This window comes from Mytilus galloprovincialis, chromosome 13 (assembly GCF_965363235.1).
Source record: "Mytilus galloprovincialis chromosome 13, xbMytGall1.hap1.1, whole genome shotgun sequence".
NCBI classification, from domain to species: domain Eukaryota; kingdom Metazoa; phylum Mollusca; class Bivalvia; order Mytilida; family Mytilidae; genus Mytilus; species Mytilus galloprovincialis.
In genome coordinates, this window is record NC_134850.1 from 41,069,625 (window position 1) to 41,081,983 (window position 12,359).

Sequence of the window (12,359 nt, forward strand, 5' to 3'; positions counted from 1 at the left end):
TAGTATACAAATCAAAGTTACAATCTTTAAGTTTTTTTCATGACTCTATTACACCAGTTTTTCTTATTATTTACAGCATTTTGATGTGACCATTTGAAAACTTTCTAATTTATTCTGTCATTGGTCATGGCACTACATCTTGCCCAATGCCTAAATACACATGTCCATTGTTTTACACTAGGAGGTCTCCAGCCCATGTCCCCGTTAATTTCATCACCTATAAAAAAAAACATGATAGCTCTGTTCTGGACAGCGTTGATACAAGAAAAAGAACGAGTGCCCCAAATGGATGCACCGTAGCTTATTACTGACCAGACCAGAGTATCAAATAACGTTTTAAAGTACTAACCACAATATGTGCTTTACATTTAACAATTAATAAACTTAGAGCTCGACTGGCAGTCCTTGCTACAGCTTTAGCCATAATATTATGATGAGTGGTGGATATTTGGAACTGGATCCGGATTAACCAACCTTTTAAATTCTGTTGATGGATAAAAAGCAATATGTGAATTTGTCGCAAAAATTGACGCTTTCCTATTAAATTACAAGACCAAAAATGGTGACCCAAGTTTTTATGCATACAATGACTTATACTGATGTAACTCGATTCAAAATACAAGTGTGCCAAAAAGTTTAGAAATCGGGAGATATGGCATTCGGTATCGTGTTACGAGTTTAAACGTTGAAAATCTTTATCGATACATTGAATTCGTTTCGTCTAACGTTATAACGTAGAAACGTCACGTTCCGTAATATAGCGTTACTGATGTAAACAAGATGTCCACAGCTCCGACTGCAAGGGATTTCCTTCTGTTAAGATGAGTTTCCATATAGTGTACAAGCATTTCAGGTATGCAACTTGTTTATTTTATCAAGTTTTACCATTTGTGATACAATTTTCGTACTTGAGCGCTCTGGCATTGTCTCTATCGTCCCCGGGTAATATACCCGGGAGCTTGCACCATTGAAGGTAATGGAGGGCGAGCTGGACTCAGTGACAACAAAAAAAAAATAAAAAAAAAATGAGTCACTGAGGCCAGGGCTGGACTAACTGAATAACGCGCGTAGCGGGTTATTTACAGTGTGCACCACATTTTTTATGTTATTTCGAATAGACAGAAAAAAAAATATTACAGTCATTTCTAATAATTTAATTCTAAATTCCATTTTAAACCGTAGAAAACCATGAAAAAACGTTGATGACGACACGGTCACATGACTAAATTATGTCTATGGGCCAGTGATAACAAAATAACGTCAGCCAATCAGGAGACTCTTTACATCCAAAATTAAACTATATAAGTATAAAAATGAAAAATTTTTGACGTTTTGGGGGTTTTCTTTTCTTTTCGAGCGGTACAAATGAAAATTAGGAGAAACACGTCTCATGTGCACGGAATTCAAAACATACATACTATCATATATAAAAATAAGAAGATTTGGTATGATTGCCATTGAGACAAATTTCCACCAGAGACCAAATGACATATTAGTTTACAACTATAAGCCACCGTACGGCCTTCGACAATGAGCAAAACCCATACCGTATAGTCTGCTATAAAATGCCCCGAAGTGACAAATTTAAAACATTTCAAATGATTAGAATGAAATTCAAAACAGTGTGTCTATGGCCATTGATTGACACATTAAATTCATCCATTGACTGGGACAATTTACGTGAACGTTTGTCTGTAACGACCACTGTTCACGACGTACCTACGATAGACATTTAAACTGTGGGGTCACCAAAGGTTTCTTAACGCCTTTAATTATAAAATAATTCGAAAAGTTAATCAGGAATAACCTTTATGTTTTGATTTATATAATTATATAATTGATATAAATCAAAACATCGTATTATTTCTGATTAATTTTTCGAATTACTTTATTAAGGTATTGAGAACCTTTGGTGACCCCATAGTTTAAGTGTCTTTAAAAAGTACATAGTGAGCAGTGTTCGTTACATACAAACGTTCACCTAAATTGTCCCAGTCAATGGATGAATTTAATGTGTGAATCAATGGCCACAGCCACACTGTTTTGAATTTCATTCTAAACTAACGGTCTGATTTATGTACAAAACAATGAAAGAAAAACAAATATGATAAGCAGCAACACACGACAACCACTGAATTACAGGCTCCTAACTTCGGACATGCACACACCGGCTCGTTAAACTAGGACAGTCTCGTAACAGCACAACATAAGAACAAACTATAAAAACCATTTGAAAAGCGCTTAAGTCATCAGATCAATACAAAGCAGATAACATCTCACAAAATCACAGACCGGACGTGCCAGGGTATTTATACATCATCACAATAAAAAAAAGACACTAGTACAGATCTGACAGTACTTGCAGTTACTGACAATAACAACTACTAAAAAACCATGCATCTAAGACTAAACGATTAGTTGACTACTTTGTGTATTTTGGAGGGGTGCGGCATAAGGTTGTTGACAAATACCAAACATCTTCTGTAACATACAAACATCAAAGTAGTTGTTTTCGTATATTTACATTCTGTATAAAGTTATCGACATTCATGTACTTGAGTCGCAATTTGTAGCCGCTATCCGCTTTAATAGTTTACTTATATATTTAATTGAGGTCTGGAGCTGGCATGTCAGTTAACTGCTAGTAGTCTGTTGTTATTTATGTATTATTGTCATTTTATTTATTTTCTTTTGTTACATCTTTTGACATCAGACTCGGACTTCTCTTGAACTGAATTTTAATGTGCGTATTGTTATTCTTTTACTTTTCTACATTGGCTAGAGGTATAGGGGGAGGGTTGAGATCTCATAAACATGTTTAACCCCGCCGCAATTTTGCGCCTGTCCCAAGTCAGGAGCCTCTGGCCTTTGTTAGTCTTGTATGATTTTAAATTTTAGTTTCTTGTGTATAATTCGGAGTTTAGTATGACGTCCATTATCACTGTACTATTATGCATATTTTAGGGGCCAGCTGAAGGACACCTACGGGTGCGGGAATTCTCGCTACATTGAAGACCCATTGGTTGCCTTCGGCTGTTGTTTGCTCTATGGTCGGGTGGTTGTCGCTTTGACATATTCACCATTTCCTTTCTCAATTTTATTATGAAACATTTTTTATAAACCAAAGGTACAATAAAAATCATAAGTCGAAGGAAAACTAACAATACCATGGCAATATATCAAAACATGACGAAAAGACAACTGTCTACAAAACATCTTATAAATCAAAGAGCTGATAGCTCTGAGGTGGAAGAAAGTAAATAAAAGGTAACTTGAATTACCGTAAAAGCAGCCCCACTAACTCAGCCTGCTTTTTTCCATTATCATTATGATTATCTTTTTTTCTTCAAACAAGAATGTGTCATCCATCCGTACAATCATTTTCTATGTTCAGTGGACTGTTAAAATTAGGTAAAATCTTTAATTTGGCAGTAAAAAAAAAGAAAGATTATATCATAAGGAAGACGTGTGTACTAAGTTTCAAGTTGATTCGATTTCAACTTCATAAAAAACTACCTCGACCATAAACTTTAACCTGAAGCAGGACGGACGGACAGACCAAAAAACATAATGCCCATAAATGGGGGATAAAAATAGTAAGACTTCAAGTTGTTACATACCCGCCAACTTTTGAAAGTTCCCATGGGGGTTTTTAGTGCGCGACAACAATTTTAAAGGGTACAATTTTGAGCGAAGTAATTTGCACGATCTTGATTGTCTAGAAAAAGTGTCATATTTGTATGATAAACTTACATGACTTTTTCTTAAGTCTGTTTGCATGATTCTAGTTATTAAATCGGTAGAAAAGATGAACATGTAGCTGGCAGACCAGGGTTTATTTTCTTGTGTAAGAATATTAGATGCTTGTTGAAATTTCCAATTTTGAATTATGCACAAAGATGGACCTTTAACAGGTTGGGAACAGCACTCATTGGAAGAACATAACAACCCACTGTAAAAAATGAGCACCTTTAAAATCATATTATTTGATGAAACTTTTCCCCAAGAACAATGCATCTATCAAGTATTAAATGGTCAAAACATGTCAAAAGAATGTTGGGATGTTTCTAAACTTATATCTTCTTTATTATGTTGACCCTTCGTTTAGAAAAATTGTTCCAAATATAATGAATTTTCCCACTTTTGAGTTAAAAATCTTAAAAATTTTCTTTTTTCTTTTTTTTCATCAGTAAAATGACCCCTTGTTTTAGGGACATCACTCATAATGGGGGATGGGGGTCCGAACCTGTTTGTTAGTTTTCGTGAAAAAAGAATAGTACATTGTCCTTTAAATGATTTAATTGATACAAAAATCAAATAAGTTAAAAGTACTATGTCAATAAATAAGTGAAAAAAAAAACTGTTTATTATCTTTATGGTAGTACTACATCATTGAACTTTGTCAATCAGCCATGCTTTTATCCTTAAGCTGTGTAAGAACCTGCTTGCAGATGAAAATTTACATGCCATGTTCACGATTTAACAACTAGATGAAAACAACACAAGTTCAAAATGTAGCATGTTAGAATAATCTTCACAGAAAACGTTTTTGATTGGCTTATTAATAGATCATAAGAAACACAGAATTTGATTGGCTAAACACGATTGTCCTACCTTGGGAACAAAATAAGGAACAGGTGATTTTCACTAAATCGTGTTTTAGAGTTTTGTAACGATACCCTTAATATCAATATTTTTTTAATAAATGCAAGGACGTATTATAAAACATCCTTGATAATAGTAAAGAGAATGAACACATGGCGAACGTACTATACGGGGAAAGAACAGACCAAGAGCGAACATGTAAACAGGGCGAGTTGTCCCTATACCAAATTCACGCATGCGTACTACAAATATCTATGGTAAAAACATCCGGTTACAAGTAAACAAATAACGTTGATGTAGATGAGATGAAATCTAATAATTTACATAAATAAAAGGGTACATATTTTCGATAGTGATTGTTTTTCAATCTTAATTTACAAATTAAATGAATCAGATGCTTAATCATGTATAAAAATTGGTGTCAGGAATCAGAAGTTGTCATGAAATTGTAATACACAGAAACGAATGCGGCATACGGAGGTTCAATGATTTTAAAGTCGGCACTATAGGCCTTCAGAAGACTTGAAGTCTTCTTCCACCAAAAACTAAAGATAGAGAAACGAATTATTAATTGTAAAGGCATACATTAAAACCACATTTCCAAACGTTTAGATTTTAAGTAAAATATTTGACGTCACAAATAATATCATAACAGCTTGATAATAACCATGTGAAATATTGATTGATAATCTCCGAATAAATTACCTTTATCGATTACAGAGCAGTATTTATCTACAATTATCGTTATAATTATAATGTGAATTACATGAAATCGCCATTAACACATCAACATCTACATGCTCACTACATTTTAAAGTAATTACATGTTAAAAAAATAACATAAAAATTATTTCACCATTTTTTTTTTTTTTTTTTTATCAGATAAAATTTAGAATGAAAATGGGGAATATGTTAAAGAGACAACAATCCGACCAAAAAGCAGACAACAGCCGAAGGCGACCAATGGGTCTTCAACGCAGCGAGATAATCCCACACCCGGAGGTGGTCCTCAACTGGCCCCTAAATAAAATTGTGTACTAGTTCAGTGAAAATGGACGTCACACTAAACTCCAAAATATATAAATGAACTTAAATTATAAAAACATTTAAGACTAACAACGGTCAGAGGCCCCTGACTTGGGACAGGCGCAAAAATGCGGCGGGGTTAAACATGTTTTGTGAGATTTCAACCCTCCCCTATACCTCTAGCCAATGGAGAATAAAGAAACACATAGTAGAATATTATTAAAAACCTCAGACAATTAGAAATTTCAGTGTTGAAATCATATGACAATTATTTTTTTCAACGAATGTTAATCATATTTTGGGCAATAAGAAGAAACCTTAACCGAACTCTTGAACATGTATCAATATTATATAAAATTAAGGAGATGTGGTTTGATTGCAAACGAGACTACTTTCCACCAGAGTCCAAATGAAGTGGATGTAAGCAATTATCGACCACCGTACGTCCTTCAACATTGAGAAAAACTCATACCGTATAGTGTATATTTGTTAAGCTTTGTGGATACACCTGGATTTACTTACTTTTTTTTTTAAAGATTTTAAGTTAATGAGCTGTTACAAATTAAATAAGTAAGTTTTCTTTTAAAGAATTATGTATGAAAGAATAAAAACTCATCAAAGATACAAGGTGTATAATTTACACTTGACTTCGTTTGCGAACTAAAGACTCGTTAGTCGTGCTCCAAAAATAATTGCAATGCCAAACCAATAACGAAATTGAAGGGCATTCAAAACCAAAAATGCAAAAAGAAGTTTCAAAACGGTCTAAGGCCATCAATTTCTGGGATATATAAACTTTTGGGGTTCGTGCAATTTTTTTTCCCCCTTTTTTGCAAGTGCTTTGATTGGTTACTAGTAATTGATTATATTTTCGTTTGCTGTTTGCTAAACGTGGCAAATATTCAGACGTAGAATTAATTTTCAATCAATCCAGTTTTTTTTAAGTGCATCCATCAAGTTGCAGAAGGGAAGAACTGCGACTTTAAAACAAGGGGGGTAATATTCCCATTACACTAGGACAACGATCGCGCTACGATCTCAGAAATTATGAAAAATTTTGGAAGTCGTAGTAAGATCGTGGTGGCCGTGGTAAGATCGAATAAGTCTTTACGATCATAGAGGTCCACGACCAACTTTGAACATGTTCAAAACATTCGTAGTGGAGTCGTGCCCAAAACTAGTCGTATTATAGAAGCGTATAGGGATATCGTAGTAAGGACTTATTAAGATCGGGATGGGCGTAGAAGCATCGCATTGGAAACTTGGTGCAATCGGGAAAACCAATGGGAAATATTTCCCTACAACCTTACAACGATTTCACTGTGACTATCCTGATTTCACTACGTCTTTATTAGCTTCTACTATGATATTGATACGATTATACTACGATGAGGAAGACAATGGTACATTCTTTTTTCTGTCCCGTGTTAGGAGCCTGTAATTCAGTGTTTGTTATTTGTTAATGTCTGTTTTATCTGTGTTTCGTTCATTGTTTTGTCATAGATCAGGTTAATATTTTTTTCGTTTGAATTGTTTTTCATTTTTTCATGCCCTTTATAGCTGACTGGTATGGGTTTTATTTGTCGTTGTAGACCGTACGGGGATATCCACGCCATTTTGAATCTGTTGAAGAGTTGTCTCATCGGCAATAATACTACATCTCAACTTAGTATGGTTCACACTTTCGAATAAAAGATTTCACAATACTGCTACTAATAATAATAATTTAAAACAAATTATCATTAACAGAGACATATGTATGTCTCTGTTATTATTATTAATAATAATAATAATAATCGAATAAATAATAATAATAATAATAATAATAGTAATAATAATAATAATATAGGGTTATTGCATGAATATTGGGAAATATTGTCCCGAGTAGAATTTTATATTGCACGAGCTTGCGAGTGCAATATATGTTCTACGAGGGACAATATTCCCCAATATTCATGCAATAACCCTTTTATTGTATAGCAATATAATATTTGAAAGTAAAAATTGGTTTAAACTAATATTTTGTCATTGATGACGTCATGAATTTTGAAGATTTATTGCACTAGTGCAATTATAGAATTTATTGCACGCTAACTTTTGGTTACTTTCTGTTGGAAATATTATATTACAATAATAATAATAATAATAATAATAATAATAATAATAATAATAATAATAATAATAATATAGGGTTATCGCATGAATATTGGGGATAATTCCACCTTATGTAATAATGCTGTATTTTGATTGGATGAGAACCATGGTATTTTTCACCAATTTCTATATATTTAGATTTTTTTTTCTCTGACGGGGTATTTGCCATTAGGGAATTCCATATGCTGGGGTATTTCTTAGCAAATACCATGGCAGATGGGAAATACCCTAGCAAATGCCATGGAAGATGGGGAATACCATGTCTAAAAATTACTCAATGAATTATTTCTATTCTAATATGACAAATTCATGGTCATTCTAAATATATGGTTCCAGATGAAATATTTAGGATGAAAAGCATCATTATTGAATTTGGACCGAATGACGTAAAATTTCCGGGAATGCCGTCATAAATAAAACTCAACCGAAACGAATTGTCAACCGGTCACATAAAACTGGAATCCACTTATATAACGCTTCACTGAAACTGATGAACAAAGTGTAGTAGTCAGCCGAGAACCAGCTTATTATCATAAAAAGGGAGATATATATACAGTCAGTGACTTTACATAAAAAAATGATAATAAATGATTAGACGGTCAATGCAATTTGACTGCGCAAAAAGCACAGCTGCAGTGTATACAAAAATTATACATTCAAGTCGAAATTTCATATGATACTGATTATAATAAACTTTCTGAGGTGGAACATTCGGTGGAATTAAACAATTATATCATGCTTACAAGGGGTATTTGCCAAAAAGACCGGTTTCGAGGTAACCAAATTTCCCTCGCCTAACGGCTCTGGAAATTTGTACCTCTCAACCGGTATTTTTGGCAAATACCCCTTGTCAGCATGATATATTTGTATAATATTGTCCCGAGTAGAATTTTATATTGCACGAGCTTGCGAGTGCAATATATGTTCTACGAGGGACAATATTCCCCAATATTCATGCAATAACCCTTTTATTGTATAGCAATATAATATTTAAAGTAAAAATTGGTTTAAACTAAGATTTTGTTGTTGATGACGTCATGAATTTTGAAGATTTATTGCACTAGTGCAATATTAGAATTTATTGCACGCTAACTTTTGGTTACTTTCTGTGGGAAATATTATATTGCTATGCAATAACAATAATAATAATAATAATAATAATAATAATAATAATGACCATTTGATAAAATTAATATGAGTTATTTCTGAATAAAAAATGCATATTTTCTAAGGATACTTATAAAATACAAAAATAACAAATTATTTAACAAAAAACAATTTGTGTTTATCTTTTAAAACAAAAAAGTAATGGCTTTCTTTCGAAATGGAAAATACGGCCACAAATTCAAATTTTGAACAAATATACAAAATTTCGACCTCATTTAACTTAAAAAGTAGCACATGAAGGTATGTTTTTTATCACATTTTTGATTTAAGCAGGCAAAAACTAGCCTATATGGAAATTTTCATCAAACTGTAAATACAGGATCAAAACTGTATCGTTCCTAACGTAAAATATTATTTTTGCGACGTCAAACTGCAACATATCGAGAAAAGATGCATTTTGCGACTGATTTTTATCATTCAAACTGATTTAACTTTTAAACGAGTTCATGGACCCCTCTGTATTAAATAGACATTCGGTTTGATTACGTATGAATATTATTTGTACCAAATTTCATGAAAAAGTCAATGATGCAATTTTTTTAAATTTGATAAATATAAAGCAAAAAATTACGTTTTTTTCTACATTCATGAAGATTTGATAAATTTTAGTTATTTCGAAACAAAATATTTTATAAATTTTATATAGAATGCTTATATAAAAGAGAACTTATAAATAATTTAACAAAAAAACAGCTTGCGTTTGTCTTTTAAAACAAAAGAGTTATGCATTTCTGTCGGGGGGGGGGGGGGGGGGAATACATCCACAAATCCGCATTTTGAGCAAATACCTGAAATTTCGACCTCATTTTACTCAAAAAGTAGCACATTAAGGTATATTTTTTATTACATATATATTTGATTTAAGCAGGTAAAAAATAGCCTATATATCTTAAAGGGAAAAAATTCTCACCGTCAGAAATAGACTGTTGGATATACCCAGGTAGCACAAAAACATTTTATTGATATTTTAAAAATATATTGCAAAATGTCACCAAAATATCATTCAAAAACATGTTTTTGACGTGATATGTCTGGCTTTACTCATGTGAATAGCATATTTTCAGGAAATATTTGTTCTGGATGTTTAAAGAGCATTATTTTTAAATCTCTTGATTTTAACATAATTTTGATATTATTCAGTGTCAATTGAAAATATCGAGACAACATCTTTCAAACATCTGGACAAAATATTCTTTTTATGTGTAGGATATGTTTTATTGATGTCTACCAAATGTTTTTTAAATACAGTCTACAACTGTATCTGTTTATACCCATTTTAATGAATAGTTGATGCATAGTAATGATTGTTTATAATTCAACTCTTATAATCTATTGGTATAGAATATAAGATATATATTTTCAGTAGTTTCTCAACTACCGATTGAAGAGCAAGTTAAATTTTTCATGTCAATCGTCTGTTGCTTTCAATTCAGATGGAAAAAAAAATATATTCAAATTGTATTTGTTGTTTTGGGCTGGTTTTAAATATTTCTTTTTTGTTCATAAAATTATTCAATCATTTAGGTAAATATATTCAAATGACTACACAGATATGAAAATGTTAGATAAAGAGAATGAAGAGCACATTTTTTTGTTAGAACGTTGGAATACTATAAAAAATAAATTTTTAATTATGTGGTATAAAGGGGGGAGATAAGTACCTAATACGTTGGCACAATGTTGGCTTATATTTCGTTATTGGCATGAAATATCAATAATATATTTTTATCATTGAATCACTGTTTTAAAAACTTTGCATGAGGCAAAATACAAAGAATTTTCTAGTTATATGCACAGATTATCGTAGTCCTATTTGGTATGAATTTATCATTTAATTTTTTACTGAGTCCTCAATGCTCTTCAAACAATCGTTATTCGCTAGATAATGTTTATTTTGACTTGAATGTAATTTTCATCTAAGTTAGATTAGAATTGTCAAAACTTTTCTATAAAAAATGAGGAGACATTCGTGTTAATCTGATTAAAAAATTATATAAAAAATTTTTCCTTTTTCATATCAAACATATGGGCTTCACACAAATATCACTTACAAACATTAGAAAAACATTTGTCGTACATCTTACAAATATCAATTAGAAATATTATGTAAAAATGTTTATAAAATATTTCTTTTTTCATATCAAACATGTGTTTCATGCACTCAAATATCACTATCAAACATTTGAAAAACATTTCTATCATACATCTTACAAATATCTATTAAACATATAATCTTAAAACGTTTAAAACGTCTTTAACTAATATTTTTTTAAAATAAAATCGAAAAAATATATTGTTATGATGTTATTGAAATATTCATTAGATATTACCATTTTTATATTTTTTATTTTATTATACATCAAACCTATACTTTACATAGATATTAATCAAAAATGTTTTAAAAATATTTCTCTTACACATCTAAAAAATATATATATTAAATGTAATATAAAAATGTCCATCAGATATTGATTGAATATTGCAGAGAAATGTCTCCTCAACATACAATTGTTCTCATTTATAAAACTGTCGATTTAACATTTTAAAAAGATAAGCAAAGAATATTTATTTATTTATAATAAAAAATATTTACAAAAAAATGTTTTTATATTATTGCAATAAAACATTGGGATGAAATATTATTGTTAAAATATCATTCATGCATAATTTCTGATGTAAAAAAATGTCTATAAAATATTTTTTGGAAAATATTTTTGACAAACATATATATAACCAGTCAATAATATCATGAAAATATTATGTGTTAGCTGGATATGCCCTTAACAATACATTTATCTTTACCAGATTATTGAAATTAAATGCATACCAAATAATTTGATGAAATATTATTTATAACATTCTAACTGATAAAGAAAGAAATTCACAATTCATGTCTTCATATATTTGTTTGAAATACAAAAATCTTACCAGTCGCTTGTCAGAATTCTTCCTTTATGTATTTGAGGTCAACGTTTTGGTATGGAACAAAATAACTTATTTATGATAAACGTACGAAATCATATGTAGTATTTCCATCATTAATTTTGCAATTATCGCCTCTGTGATTCAAACAAGCAGAGTTTCGTCAATTCTAGAACAATTTATTGTATAGTTTACCAACCCTACCGTAAATCAATACCAGATCCTAGAGTTTTGGTTTTTTTTAATTTGTTATTTCAGGTGCTTTTTTCAGTGAAATAATTATTATTCATTGTTTTCAGCAAGGATTTGTATAGTAAGTTTTACTATACAAATCCTTGTTTTCAGTAACAAAGAAAATGAAACTTTGATGGAAATAGAAAGAATAGGTAAAAAGACATAAAATAAAGAGGGTCTGGATGGGGTTTATAGAATAGAGAATAATGGTCAAAATAAATAATGAATAGAAACTGAAAATAAGCAAAAAA

General features: G+C 31.0%; 1 protein-coding gene across 1 annotated transcript in view; it reads right to left on the bottom strand.

The window, feature by feature from the left end:
• Nucleotides 1-11,980, bottom strand: part of LOC143056268 (uncharacterized) — a 31,232-nt gene extending 19,252 nt beyond the window's left edge. Inside the window, exon 1 of the mRNA XM_076229363.1 lies at nt 11,881-11,980. The gene's annotated coding sequence lies outside the window, so the exon portion shown is untranslated. The remainder of the gene's footprint in view (nt 1-11,880) is intronic.
• Nucleotides 11,981-12,359: the final 379 nt, after the last annotated feature.